This window comes from Sciurus carolinensis, chromosome 11 (assembly GCF_902686445.1).
Source record: "Sciurus carolinensis chromosome 11, mSciCar1.2, whole genome shotgun sequence".
Taxonomy (NCBI): domain Eukaryota; kingdom Metazoa; phylum Chordata; class Mammalia; order Rodentia; family Sciuridae; genus Sciurus; species Sciurus carolinensis.
Genome location: NC_062223.1, coordinates 70337944 through 70352348, shown reverse-complemented (window position 1 = coordinate 70352348; position 14405 = coordinate 70337944). Strand labels below are relative to the sequence as shown.

The window sequence follows — 14405 nt, the reverse complement described above, 5'->3', positions numbered from 1 at the left end:
ATTTTAAAATATTTAGAATAATAGCACAGGGTGCGGTGACTCAGGCCTGTAATCCCAGGAGCTTGGGAGGCTGAGACAGAAGGATGGCAAGTTCAAAGCCAGTCTCAGCAAACCAGCGAGGCACTAAGCAACATCAGGACCCCCTGTCTCTAAAATATATATATAAAATATAAATTATAAATTATATAAAATATAAATTATATATGTAAAGGAATGGAAATATGGCTCAGTGATTAAGTGCCCATGGGTTCAATCCCCAGTACCAAAGACAAAACAAAAAAACAAACAAAAAAAAAACCCCCAAAACCCCCCCAAACCAAAAACAACACAAAAGCAGAAAAAAAAATTTAGAATAATAGTTTAAAGTATGAAGAAGGCATTTTAAAATGGATTTTTACCATACATTCATATAATTTTAGTAATTTGTCTTTAAATCAGAGGAATTGAGGCAGAGAGAATGAAGTCCTTTTATAATAAAATCTGCAAAATTTTACACGTTTCATTTTTAAAATGGAAATATTGAAGTTTCTCATAAAGATGAGGTGTTTTAGGATCCTTTAGGGACTTTTACTCCTTTTTCTCAGATGCTGGGACTCTTGTGTGGTAATTGAGAATTATTGATTTTTCAAGTCATCAAGCACATCCTGCTTTGTGATTTTGGCCCATGCATCTGGGATTTTACCAGTACCTGTAAATTTTTTCTGATTTTTTCTTCTAGCTTTGATCTGAAGTGAGAGACAAACCATTTCCAATATGGCTGGGTGGATGAATCTGGGGTGATACTCCAAGTGGCATAATCCCCTCCTGCCTCCCGATAGTTCTTATATGGGATTTCCTGGTCATCTTCAAAACGTATGAAGCGATTACTTGCTACTGAACTAGTACAGCAATCAATTACAAAGTGGTCTGTGTTTTGCTTATACCATCCATTGACAGCTTGGGGATGGTGAAATGGAACACTATGATCTCCTTCGTGTGTAGGAATTGTATTTGTACAAATTGCATTACATAACGGACATTGTTTCCAGCAGCCACAGAGATGTTCAGAGAGTATTTTCTCAATTTCAGGAACCATTTCTTCTATAGGTATGCTTGAACAATTCTGTTCCACTTTCTTCATTGCAGGATCCAAAGCTGAACTCATGGCTTCTTTGAGAAATTCAATATCTTTTATCTCCTGGTGCTCAATACTTATCAGATCTCTTCGTGGGAAGAACAAATTGTTTCCCAGGTGATCACAGAACAAATCCAACCACCCAGACACAGTGCTGCTTTTATCTTTAGCTACTGCTGTGGATTCCTGAATGGCAGAAAGGATGGCATTCTTGATGCTGTTTAAATTTATTTTGAAAAAAGTCTTTATTTTTTCACTTTCGTTGTGTGAACAGTATCTTTTAATATGGTTTTCAATGTAACTGCTAAAAAATGATTTTGTATTATGAAGATATTGGCAATACTTATCAAAGTTTTCTTCTTCTGCCAGTGAAATAAGAATGTGTTTCTCTAGGTTAGCCCTGTTTCCATTGAATGCAGGGCAAGTTGCTTGCATGTCTCCAGCTATTTTAATGATCATTTTTTCCCATATAGTGGCAGAGACAGCAGGAGTTAACTTGTTCCATAGAAAATCAACAAATGCTTTGCGCCTTGGCAAGAGATCTTAAAGCTCATGAAGAAATCATCTTTCTTACTTTCTAGATAGTTTACAGGATCATTTGCTCTCTTGAATACTTTGTGCATTTCCTTAAAACTCTTTGATGCCTTTTCGAATAAATGTAAAGATAATTCAGTGGTGTACTTACTTGTAAATGTGTATCTTTTCTCAGTGGGTGCAGAATTTACTTCCTCATCTATAATTCTCAGGATTTCATGGAAATAACTTGGATTGTAATCACATTGTTGCCTGTGAATGTTGTTAATAGTTTCATTAAATCTTGAAACAATGCAGTCAGTAATCATATTAATGGACTCTATATCATGGGCCTTTAGGGTCCTTGTCATAAAGTTATATTTTTTCTTCATTTTGACATGCTCATCATAATTGACTTGAAACTTCTCTCCAGAATTTCTCTTTAGTATGTCTATCATGTCTGTCTCCTTTTGGAAATATTCCCACAGGATGCTTTCAGAATCTACATCTATGTCAGGCTCTATAACTTGAGGGAGATCTGAAGACACATCATAGACACATTTTTTCCACAGTTGATTGAATTTATCATATAACTCTTCCTCACTCAATTCTTTACCCTTTACAGTTAAAGTAAATTTTCAACTCCTTTCCAGTAATTTATTTTGATAACTTATCTTTTTCTTATTCAATCTTTCTTGATTTTTTTTAAAGTGAATAAGTTCATTTGCTTTTCTTTTACAGTCTGAAATAAGGGCCTCTTTAAGGAAGATTATCTTATTCTCAAAACTTGCTTTCCATTTAACCAGTATTTCAATATCTGGGTCTTCATTAAAATATTTTTCAAGTTCTTGCTTGATAGCTGTATATCTTTCTGTAACTGAAGACTCAAATACACTAGCTTTGAGTGTCTGGATTTTTCCATTCTGAATCTGTTTGATTAGTTGATTCTGCAAGTCCAGCACATGACTCCTGAGCTCCCAGGTCCAGTGGTTGTACATGGTTTCCAGTTTGCTCATGGCCATGACCTCTCGAGTATTCCTAAAACTGAAAATGAAGTTCTCACTTACCAGGGCTCTCCACAAATCTTGAACTCTGAATTTTACATCTGATATCTTCATGATGCTTCCCATGGATTCCTGTTTGGCAGTCAAAAGGATTCTACACTTCAGTTCCTGGACATTGTGGCTATAGCGAGGATTGGGAGGGGCCATGGGGGGATTGCCATCCCAGAGGTGAGCAAAGTAGTACACGTGAGTACTGGCAACAAACTTGATGACGTCACCGAAGCGTGTTACCTGTGAGCATCCTTCTTGTTCAGCAGCAATTATTGCCATTTGATCTAGCCTCTGCTTTAGCAGCCTTCGTCCTTCCATAGTTTGGTCTTCAGCTGTAACTTCTCCAACATTCTGATGAACAAACAGGCAACTTGGGAAGATTTTCACCTTTTTCATCCTCAGAAAGGCTTGGATAGCTATTGGTAGGATGTCCTGCATCTCTGATGGATTGTCCCCAAATATATTGATCAGAGTCAAGTTTCCAATTCCAATGACAAAGGTTGCTAACTCGTTGTCCCAATTCTGGGACTTGTTGCTGAGTTCTGGGGCCTGAAGTCCTTCTGTGTCGAAAACCAGCACAAAGTCAAAGCCAAGTTCCTCTGTGGATGTCTCGTCCACCTTCAGGAGCTGCATGTAGGCCCCCTTGGTACATCTACCTGCACTGACAGTGAACTGCAACCCAAAAAGAGCATTTAGTAGGGTGGACTTCCCTGAGCTCTGGAGGCCAAGGATAGACAGAACAAAGAGCCGTTTGTCTCCAAGTTTCTCAGAGAGCATTTCAAAAACAGCTGCCACCCATTTTAGGGGCACATAGGAAGCATCTGCATCCATCAGCTCTATGGGAACTCCAGATATCATCAGGTCTGCAGCAATTTGGGAAAGGGAGAGAAAAATTGTGTCTCTTTTGGAGGAAGTTTCTTCCAGAGCTTCATAGATCTAGTCAACTTCTCTGAGAAATTGCTCAGAGATTTGGAAGCTGATAGTCCATTACCAACTCTAAGGAAGGACACAATGGGGGGTGGAGATACGACACATCTGCTGACTCTTGTGACTGGTCTTCCCTTGTAGTGATTTACTTCCTTGCTGCCAACTCCTCCTAATTTGTCTGAGAGACCAGAGGGAGAATTCAATTTGAGGAGTGCAGGGATTTGGCACCAGGAGGGGCAGGGCAAATTGACAGATGGATAGTTTGGTCAGAATATATTGTCTGGCCAAATCATCTGCAGTGTGAAAAATGGCCATCTGAATAGCCATTGGGTGAATACCGGGTCTGGTCTTAGAGACTAAAAGGTTAGTAAAAGTATCACCGTCTTCAACAAAGTCTTCATATGGATCAAATATGTCATTTTCCTCACTTGAAGCACTTGAACAGACCTGGTGATCTGTGTTTCCATCATCTTTGAAGATCAAGTGTCTCAGCCCATAATCCAGCATTAGTTGTTTCTGAAGGAAATAGAAGGGAAGTTCCCTTTCTGATTTCGGCTGGGTGTTGTACACAGATGTCTTGTAGATCAGATGGAAATTAGCTCTGCTCATCCTTTTTGGATAGTAATGTTCTAGGCCTAGACGCTGGAGTAAGTCTAGGAAGGCTCCATTTTCTATCACCTCCTCCTGTTTATTTTCATTTTCATGTGGTTCCTGAGACTTTTTCTTTCCATGGAAGAGACATTGCAATTCTTTTCTCACCTTGTCCATTTTCAAAGAAGAGATGGTGGCTTCATAATCCCCATCAATGAGTAACCTCAAGTCTTTTTCTAGATTTTCCCAATCATGATCTGCACCATGTTTGGTGAGGACTTGTAAAACTTCTTTAGACAGTGACTGTTCCATATGCTGTCTCATTAATTCCATGTGCTGCATTTTGTCTTTTGTAGAAATAGCTGCAATTCCAGATGTTGCTGTCAGACCTGTGAGCATAAGGAATGCCTGAGCTCTATAGTTGCAAATATTTTTGAGCTCTTGGTATTTCTTGTGGGCATATTGCATATCATCCAGTAAGAAGTTTAACTCATTGCACCCTAGAAGATACTGAAAAGTATTGCTTTCCACCTGATATCCTGCACCAACTGCAATGGAAAGTAGCAAGAACTGTGTGTCTGGCTGCTCTGTTGCTTGGAGGTGATTCAAGAAGCATCTGAGAACTAAGCAGACCTCATATGTGACATTTCTTTGAGCTTCTTCTACTGTTTCTGGGGATTCAGATTTGACATTCACTTCTAAGAGTTCATTCTGTGTTTCTTTTAAAATTTTAATGAACTCAGAAAATTGGGAGATGTTAACTTGCTCTTGCTCTGGTTGGCTTATCCATTGTATGATGGAGTGAACCTGAGGAAAGTTTTTCACTTTGTAGATGTGAGGATCTAGAAGGCTGTGAAATTGTGTTTTAATAAATTTAGTTTTATGGATTGAAGAGTTTTTGCAAAAGTTGAAAATGTTTACTAGAAAATTCTGCAGATTCCAGTCTGTGAGGCATATGTTAATCCAAGTGTCATAACCTTTTATTTTTTGACTCAACATTTGCATGAAATCTATCAGTTTTTGAAGTTGCTCTTCAGGATCAGATATCTCCCAGGATTTCACATCCTCTAGGAAAATTCTAGTTTCCTGCATAGCACTCAACAATTCCTCTCCATCCTGGATCTGGGCAGTGAGTCCAGTAAGAGCAGTGTAGTTGTCTTTCATGCAGTTAGCCACCTTAAGGGGATCCTTGAAATCACTTCTGTGGTCGGAGAGAATGATGTCCCAAATGGGCACTAGCTGAAGTCCCCGGTCAATGACACACCAGATTTGATTGCTGGCAACAAGGCCAGCTTTCCACTGGATAACGCCATCTGCTTCTGGTGGACCACCTGTCTGGGCCACAGATAATTGGACTTTGATTTGGAGATTTTGGAAAATTTGGTTCTGAGAGGCTTTTTTTGTAAGAGCATCTGACACATTCATACCTGCAGTCACATCTACTCCAAAGCCACTGTAGCTGCCCCTTATGTAAATATTCAGTGCCTCTTCTGTCTGCTGCTTCACATCAGCCAGCTGCTCACTTTGGAAACCCTCTGAAGTTGCCTTCCACCAGTAGATTCCTCCCAGGTGCAGAGGGCCTTGGTTAGCATGAGAGCCAAACCTTTGGAAGAAATTCTCAGTCCTGTGCCTCAGTAAAGGGAATATGTCTGGATTTGCAGTCTGATCCAGGAGGTTTTCAATGCATTTCAGTTCTTGAAGAGCAGGTTTGGAGAACTGGAGTTGATCAATGGGAAATTGGCAAGAGGCCAGGGGGATGTAGCTGAACTTAGTTGTGCAGAAATAAGAGTGTTTAGAATGAAATTGTTCAGTTTCCTTTGGTTCTGAATGTTTGCTTTTATCCACTCCAGCTTCCAGACTGTATCTCCAACCTTCCTCTTTGGCAGAGGCAGTGATACTGAAGCCCAGCCTCTCTATAGTCTGAGTGAACATGGATTCTTCTTGAAAAGATGTAAATTGTTTTGTATCTATCCGTGTGCTTTGCTGAGGGCCATAGAGGGAGAAATCCTTGGGGATGCTGAGTAGCTCCTCTCTCTTCTTTATCATGTCCATTTGGTGGCATGTTTTGTAAATGCCTTGCAGAGCCAGCCCTCCAGATGCCCATCTTATTAGATCTCTATCTGGGAGGTTTTCCCTATGGGACAGTGTCTGCTGAGTGGGTGTGAGTTGTCTCTGCATGATTTCTAAGACTTCCCTTAAGGGCTTTTCAGGCACTGGCCAGTACTCTTCAGGGATCTCCATGGCTTGCCTCAACTCTGCTCCCTTTTTCTATACTGCCTCTTCTTGTCTCTGCCTCCCTTCTGACAGAAAGTTCCTCAGGTCCTGCAGTGCTTGTTCTGCCTGCTTCTGCTCTTTCTTCATCATCTCCCTTGGTGACTCCTGTACCTCTGGAGGACTATTTGAGTGGAATAGATCAATGAGCTTCTCTAGGGTCTTTTTCTCCCATGGATGTCGTACCTGGGATTTCACCTTCTGGAGGTCTTTTTCTGTTAAATATTGTAAGGCCTGGCTACAGGTCACACACAGGTCTTCCTGTAGTTTGTGTAACCAGTACTCAACATCCAGACACACTTCTCTAAGCATCTCTTGCAGATCTTTCTTTCTTTTTTCTTTGAACAGAGCTTCATCTGAGGTGTACTCTGATGTGGCCATGCCTATGTGGAAATTAGACACTCAGTTAGCCTTGAATGTGCCCTGATCTTAGAAAGTGTCAGGTACATGATCAAAAGTGTGAGTGTATTAGTGATGCAAGTTTTCAAGACCTTCTCAACCCCAGCTTTAATTTTTTTCAACATATTCATATTTTTAAAACCATTTTTTTTAATGTGATGAACTTCATTGTGTTTGTTCTCAACATAGAATTTTATTTTTATTTGCCATGGTGAGTTGCAACTTAACAGGTTGATTTTGGCTTTTTCTATTATACAGAATCAACTCTTGGCAAGTCAGAGACTAATGTTTGGAGTTTGAAAACATGCATAAATTTGATAGCCTGATGTTTTATTTCTGAAACAGGTGGTAACATCAATTCTTTATCTTTCCAATGTCATATTATTGGAAAACCACATTGGCTCTATTCCTATCTCTCTGTCACATCTTAGGTCATTTAATAATTTTTGCTCTCTCTTTTTTTTTCAACCACATTTCTATAAAAGTTTATGCTTGTCACTGACTTCCTGCTTTTACTCTCCCCCTGTTAATATCATCTTTCTATTAAATGAACAACTTTATATACTAAGTTCTCTCTACATGTCAATACAAGTAATCTCCTGTATCCAATGTCCTATGGGGTAGTGCAATATGCCTGGGGTGGTATTATGCTGCCTACCTCATGCACTCTTTTTGGACAACATATGAGATGAGATTTCACATGTTTCAGACTCATACATTATTCAGGTTTTCTTTGTTCCATTCAATGGCACTACCATAACTAGCTAATGGGTATTCTCCCCATCTTTCTTCCTGTTAATGTAAATTTAGTATACCATGTCTTTTCAATTTATTCTCTTAAATTTCTTTTTAATCTCATCCCCATACCATGTAACAAGGAATCAGAAAACTGCCTTTGTTAAAAGCAATGAGTCTTTTCTTAGGTATGTAGTTTCTTATGGGTAACAAAAAGCGGGATAAATTTTGATATCTCTGCCTTCATTTTGTATCTGACTCCTTTTTACCTTAAGCTTTGGTCAGTTCCTGTTCAGTTCTACATGGAGGCATGTTAATAATTTAAGGAGTGTTTATCTAAAAACTAGTAATACAGGGTTAGTTAGCCCTGAATTTATAAAACCTCTCTCGGCACCTTTTAAGACTGTGGTCAGACAGATTTTCAGAGAGATTGTAGCTGCCTGTTTCAGTTAGCCTGAATCGTGCCTGGAGGCCTTTGGTCATCACTTCCTTCCAGGAACACATGCCTGAGAGACAAACATCCTGAGCATCAAGTGGACATTGCTTCCTCAATTGATAAGGATTTTTCTGGAGTCATCTCCTCAAAGAACCAGAACTGAGGGAATGATCAACTAGACCTGATTAATTATGCATGCACCTTCCCACCCTCAATTCTTCCCCTTTTTAAACTTAAAGCTTATGTCAGCAAGTTGAAAGAATGGTTGAGACTGCTGGATCTCACCTTGCCTTCCCAATTTAGCTGTATTGATTAAAGTTTCCTTTCCTGTTTTTACCATTACCTTTTCTGCTTGGTGTTTGGGGCTAGTGGCTGGACCTGGTTTGTTGGGGCCCCTGGAATCAGTCCTCTGGCCTATGATGCTGGCAACACTACCAGGTGTCCCTTACTTTTCTCTTCATGTCTTTATTAGATTGATAAAAAAGTCATCTCCTCTGCTGTGCTTTGAACGTTTGTCTCCTCCAAAACTTAGGTTGAAATTCAACTGCAATTTTACAGTATTAGAAAATTATGCCTTTGAGAGGGGATTAGGTCATGAAGACTGAACCCTCCTGGGGAGTATTAATGCCATTACCAAGGATGAGTTTCACATTCTTTTGCCTTTTTGCCCTTCTGCTTTCTATGTGTGATGATGTAACAAGGTCCTCTCTGGAAACTTATCCCTGGATCTTTAACTTCCCAGCCTCCACAACTGTTGAAATTGGAATTTGGGGGTGCAGAAAATTAAGATCTACTGAATCTCAAAAATGTAAGTGACCAAGAACCCAGGAAATGCCCATGAACCTTTGGAATTCAAGACAAGCAAATGTGAGCCATCCAGCCCATGTTCTTAGTTCTAGTCCTTGGTCAGATTCATTGCCTGAAAAAAGTAGCATGATGAGTAGACACAAGGAAAGCTGATGTCAAATTGTGTTAACTCCACCCTGTCTACACCTTTAGTTCAGCCTCTAGCTATTGTCCTTCTCTAAATATCAACATACCTGCCCAAGGGGTTGCATCTCTCCCTCCGGAAATGACTCTTATTCTCTCTTGAGTGTATATTCCTTTCTTTACTCCAAAAGTTTTTCACTGTTAAGACAGCCAACATTTATTAGTGCTTGTATACTTGATCATTGCTATTCTGACAAAAGTGAGATGAAATTCGAGTAGTTTTGATTTGCATTTCTCTAATTGCTAGAGATGTTGGACATTTTTCATGTATTTGTTGATTGATTATAGTACTTCTGTGAAGTATGTGTTCAGTTCCTTAGCCCATTTATTGATTGGGTTATTTGCTTTATTTTTGTTAAGTTTTTTGCATTATTTATATATCCTAGAGATTAATGCTTTATCTAAAGTACATGTGGTAAAGATTTTCTCCCAATCTGTACTCTCTCCTCACATTATTGTTTCTTTTGCTGAGAAAAAGCTCTGTAGTTTGAATCCAAAGAGGTATGGGGGTAGGAGGAATAGTATAGTAAAACAGACATTATTACTTCATGTACATATATGACTGTATGACTGATGTGATCCTGCAACATGTACAATCAGAAAAGTGAGAAATTATATTCCATTTATATATGATTTATCAAAATGCATAAATGCATTCTACTGTCATGTACAGCTAATTAGAACAAAAAATTTAAAAAGACAGCAATGTTCTCTTATGGATAAATATCTGCTTTCCTAAATAAATTTCTGTGTTTCTGACTGGTGTGTGCTAAAATTCTTTTCCACGTGTATAAGTGAAGTCCTAAACTCCAGAATTCCTTGGTGATAGTGAAGCCAACAAATTTCTGTTCAGAATTAACTGCTCAATCTGAGGTGTTTTATTATAGCAACACAAAATGGACTAAGACAGAAATTGGTATAGAGGAGTAAAATGATATTATGACAAATACCTACAAATGTGGAAGGGGCTTAGGAACTGACTGATGAACAGAAGGTGGAAGAACATGGAGGACGAGGATGGAGAGAGTCTGCATTTCTATGGATGTGGTATTAAGGGCAATTCTGGTGAAGGCAGCTGAAGAGAAGAAATGCAGGAGAAGTCTGAAACTTTTTGGAGAAGATGTAAGTAGTTCTGATTGGAATGTTGGTAGAAATATGGATGTTAAAGGCAATTCTGTGAAGTCTCAGGAAGAAATGTGGAACAAGGTATTGGGAACCAGAGGAAAGGCCACCCTGTTATAGAGAGACAAAGAACATTGCTGAATTGTGTCTATACCTGAAGGCAGAATTTAGGAATGATTCATTTAGTAGAATAAATCTAAGTAGCAAAGTTAACAGATTTTTCAGTTAGGGAAATTTCATAGAGAAAAATGTAACATTTACATTGGGAGATGATAGAGCCTCCAGGGATTGGTGCTGTTATTGAAGGGCAAGTTTGGCCCCATTCTGCCTCTCTGTTGTCTGTCTCCCACTATTTGAAGACATGAGAGGAATAATCAAGAAGGTTCTCACCAAATGCCAGTGACTTGTTCTGCATCTTCCCAGTTTCCAGAGTGGTGAAATAATTAATTTCTGTTCTTCATAATTTACCCACTTTCAGGTGTTATGTTCTGGTTTAGGTTATATTGTCATGGTAGTACAAATGGTCTAAAGCCACTGGAGAAGGAACCGATTTCATCCTCCCTAAGGTTGGTGGCAGAATTCATCTTCTTTTGTTTATAGAATTGCAGTTCCTGATTTTGTTGTTGTTGCTATTGTTTGCAGTTTTCTAGAGACCACTTACAACTCCTAGAGGCTGTCTATAGTTCCTCATCATAAGATTCTTTTTTCTATAGGAGTTTCCTTTAGTATGGCAACTTTGTTCTTCAAACCCAGCATGGAAGAATTTATTCCTCCTATCTGTTAAGAGGGAAGCTCAGACAATGTAAGCTAAGCACAGGTGCTTAGATCCCTTCAGCCGTGCCATATTCTTTTTCTACAAGGAAGTCCTAGTACCACCTATATTCAAGCATGGGATTATACCAAATCATGGACCCAAAGAGGTGGAAAATCATTGATAGGCACCTTGAAGTTTGCCTTTCACAATGTTCTCTGGTCCCTAAGAATTCATGTGCTTACCAAACAAGAAATAATTTCATCCTTCTCAAACTCTAAGAGTATCATCTCAGTATTCACAAGCTTGAACTCCAGAATATCATGTAAATCAGGATAAAGTATGGATTAAACTTCTTGTAATCTATTAATTATCAATCCTGGGGTACTGTTTGTTCCTATGTATGGACCTGTGAAACTAAAGATTTATGCCATCAGAATCCACTAATCCTGACATACAATGATATCGGAAAGATACAGAATAATAGCTGTTGTCATTCAGATCGAAAAAGGGAGTGTAGGGAGGAATGAAATGAAAGACAATCACTTGTCCATGAGAGTTCTAAAATCTAGCTGGGAAAATTTCAAATGGAGTTTCTCAGTTAGGTTTCCACATCTGAGTGTAAAACTCAGTGGTTTATGGTTGTAGTTCCTGGACTTTTGACACTGCCCAATGCCTCATTCTTCCTTTTCCATGAAAGGTAGGAAAGGTTCACAGCTAAGCAGTTTTATTTGTGTCACTTGGGGCACATTTCATGCTTTAATACTAATCCTTGCTGCTCTCCCACAGTGGCTTATTTTAAAACCAACATGGTTTTGATTTCCCCTTTCTCTTCTCCCTCTCTGGTCCCTAACTTTGGAGAAAGCAAGCTTACCCTTCTTCCAACCTAGGCCGAGTTATCTGTCTTTTTTTTTTTTTTAATTGTAAATAAATGGGATATATGTTGTTTTCTCTGTTTGTACATAGAGTAAAGGCATACCATTTGTGTAATCATAAATTTACATAGGGTGATGTTGGTTGATTCATTCTGTTATTTTTCCCCTTCCCCCACCCCTCCCATCCCTCTTTTCCCTCTATACAGTCCCTCCTTTTCCCATTCTTGCCCCCCTCCCTAACCCTCACTCTAACCCTAAAACTAACCCCTCCCACGCCCCATTATGTATCATCATCCACTTATCAGCGAGATCATTCTTCCTTTGGTTTTTTGAGATTGGCTTATCTCACTTAGCATGATATTCTCCAATTTCATCCATTTGCCTGCAAATGCCATAATTTTATCATTCTTTATGGTGGAGTAATATTCCATTGTATATATATGCCACAGTTTCTTTATCCATTCATCAACTGAAGGGCATCCAGGTTGGTTCCACAATCTGGCTATGGTGAATTGAGCAGCAATGAACATTGATGTGGCTGTATCTCTGTAGTATGCTGATTTTAAGTCCTTTGGGTATAGGCCAAGGAGTGGGATAGCTGGGTCAAATGGTGTTTCCATTCCCAGTTTTCTAAGGAATCTCCATACTGCCTTCCAGAGTGGCTGCACTAACCCCACCAGCAATGTATGAGTGTACCTTTTTCCCCACATCCTCGCCAACACCTGTTGTTGCTTGTATTCTTGATAATCACCATTCTGATTGGGGTGAGATGGAATCTTAGGGTAGTTTTGATTTGTATTTCTCTTATTACTAGAGATGTTGAACATTTTTCCATATGTTTGTTGATTGTTTGTAGGTCTTCTTCGGTGAAGTGTCTGCTCATTTCCTTAGACCATTTGTCGATTGGGTTATTTATAGTCTTGGTGTTGAGTTTTTTGAGTTCTTTATAGATTCTGGAGATTAGTGCTCTATCTGAAGTATGATTGGCAAAGATTTTCTCCCACTCTGTAGGCTCTTTCTTCGCATTGCTGATAGTTTCCTTTGCTGAGAGAAAGCTTTTTAGTTTGAATCTATCCCAGTTGTTGATTCTTGCTTTTATTTCTTGTGCTATGGGAGTCCTGTTGAGGAAGTCTGGTCCTAAGCCGACATGTTGAAGCTCTGGACCTACTTTTTCTTCTATAAGATGCAAGGTCTCTGGTCTGATTCCAAGGTCCTTAATCCATTTTGAGTTTAGTTTCGTGCACGGTGAGAGATATGGGTTTAGTTTCATTCTGTTGCATATGGATTTCCAATTTTCCCAGCACCATTTGTTGAAGAGGCTATCTTTTCTCCATTGCATATTTTTGGCACCTTTGTCTGGTATGAGAAAATTATATTTATTTGGGTTTGTGTCCGTGTCCTCTATTCTGTACCATTGATCTACCTGTCTATTTTGGTACCAATACCATGCCGTTTTTGTTACTATTGCTTTGTAGTACAGTTGAAATTCTGGTATTGCAATACCCCCTGCTTCATTTTTCCTGTGAAGGATTGCTTTAGCAATTCAGGGTTTCTTATTCTTCTAGATGAATTTCATGATTGCTTGTTCTATTTCTGTAAGGTACATCGTTGGGATTTTAATTGGAATTGCATTGAATCTGTATAGCACTTTTGGTAGTATGGCCATTTTGACAATATTAATTCTGCCTATCCAGGAACATGGGAGATCTTTCCATCTTCTAAAGGTTTTCTTTAATTTCTTTCTTTAGTGTTCTGTAGTTCTCATTGTAGAGGTCTTTCACCTCTTTTGTGAGATTGATTCCCAAGTATTTTATTTTTTTTGAGGCTATTGTGAATGGGGTAGTTTTCCTAATTTCTCTTTCTGAAGATTCATGACTTATGTATAAAAATGCATTAGATTTGTGAGCATTGATCTTATATCCCGCTACTTTACTAAATTCACTTATGAGTTCTAAGAGTTTTCTGGTGGAATTTCCTGGTTCCTCTAAGTATATAATCATATCATCAGCAAATAGGGATAGTTTGAGTTCTTTTTTTCCTATTCGTATCCCTTTAATTTCTTTGGTCTGTCTAATTGCTCTGGCTAGAGTTTCAAGGATGATATTGAATAGGAGTGGTGAGAGAGGGCATCCCTGCCTTGTTCCAGATTTTAGGGGGAATGCTTTCAGTTTTTCACCATTAAGAATGATATTAGCCATGGGCTTAGCGTAGATGGCCTTTACAATGTTAAGGAACATTCCCACTATCCCTATTTTTTCTAGTGTTTTGAGCATGAAGGGGTGCTGTATTTTATCAAATGCTTTTTCTGCATCTATTGAAATAATCATGTGATTCTTGACTTTAAGTCTATTGATATGGTGAATTACATTTATTGATTTCCTGATGTTGAACCAACCTTGCATCCCTGGGATGAAACCCACTTGATCATGGTGCACTATCTTTTTAATATGTTTTTGTATGCGATTTGCTAAAATTTTGTTCAGAATTTTTGTGTCGATGTTCATTAAGGATATTGGTCTGAAATTTTCTTTCCTCGATGTGTCTCTGTCTGGTTTAGGTATCAGGGTGATATTGGCTTCGTAGAATGAGTTTGGGAGGGTTCCCTCCTCTTCTATTTCATGGAATA

General features: G+C 38.8%; 1 pseudogene; it reads right to left on the bottom strand.

Moving 5' to 3' along the window:
* Positions 1-614: 614 nt before the first annotated feature.
* Positions 615-6852, bottom strand: LOC124959517 (interferon-induced very large GTPase 1-like; annotated as a pseudogene).
* Positions 6853-14405: the final 7553 nt, after the last annotated feature.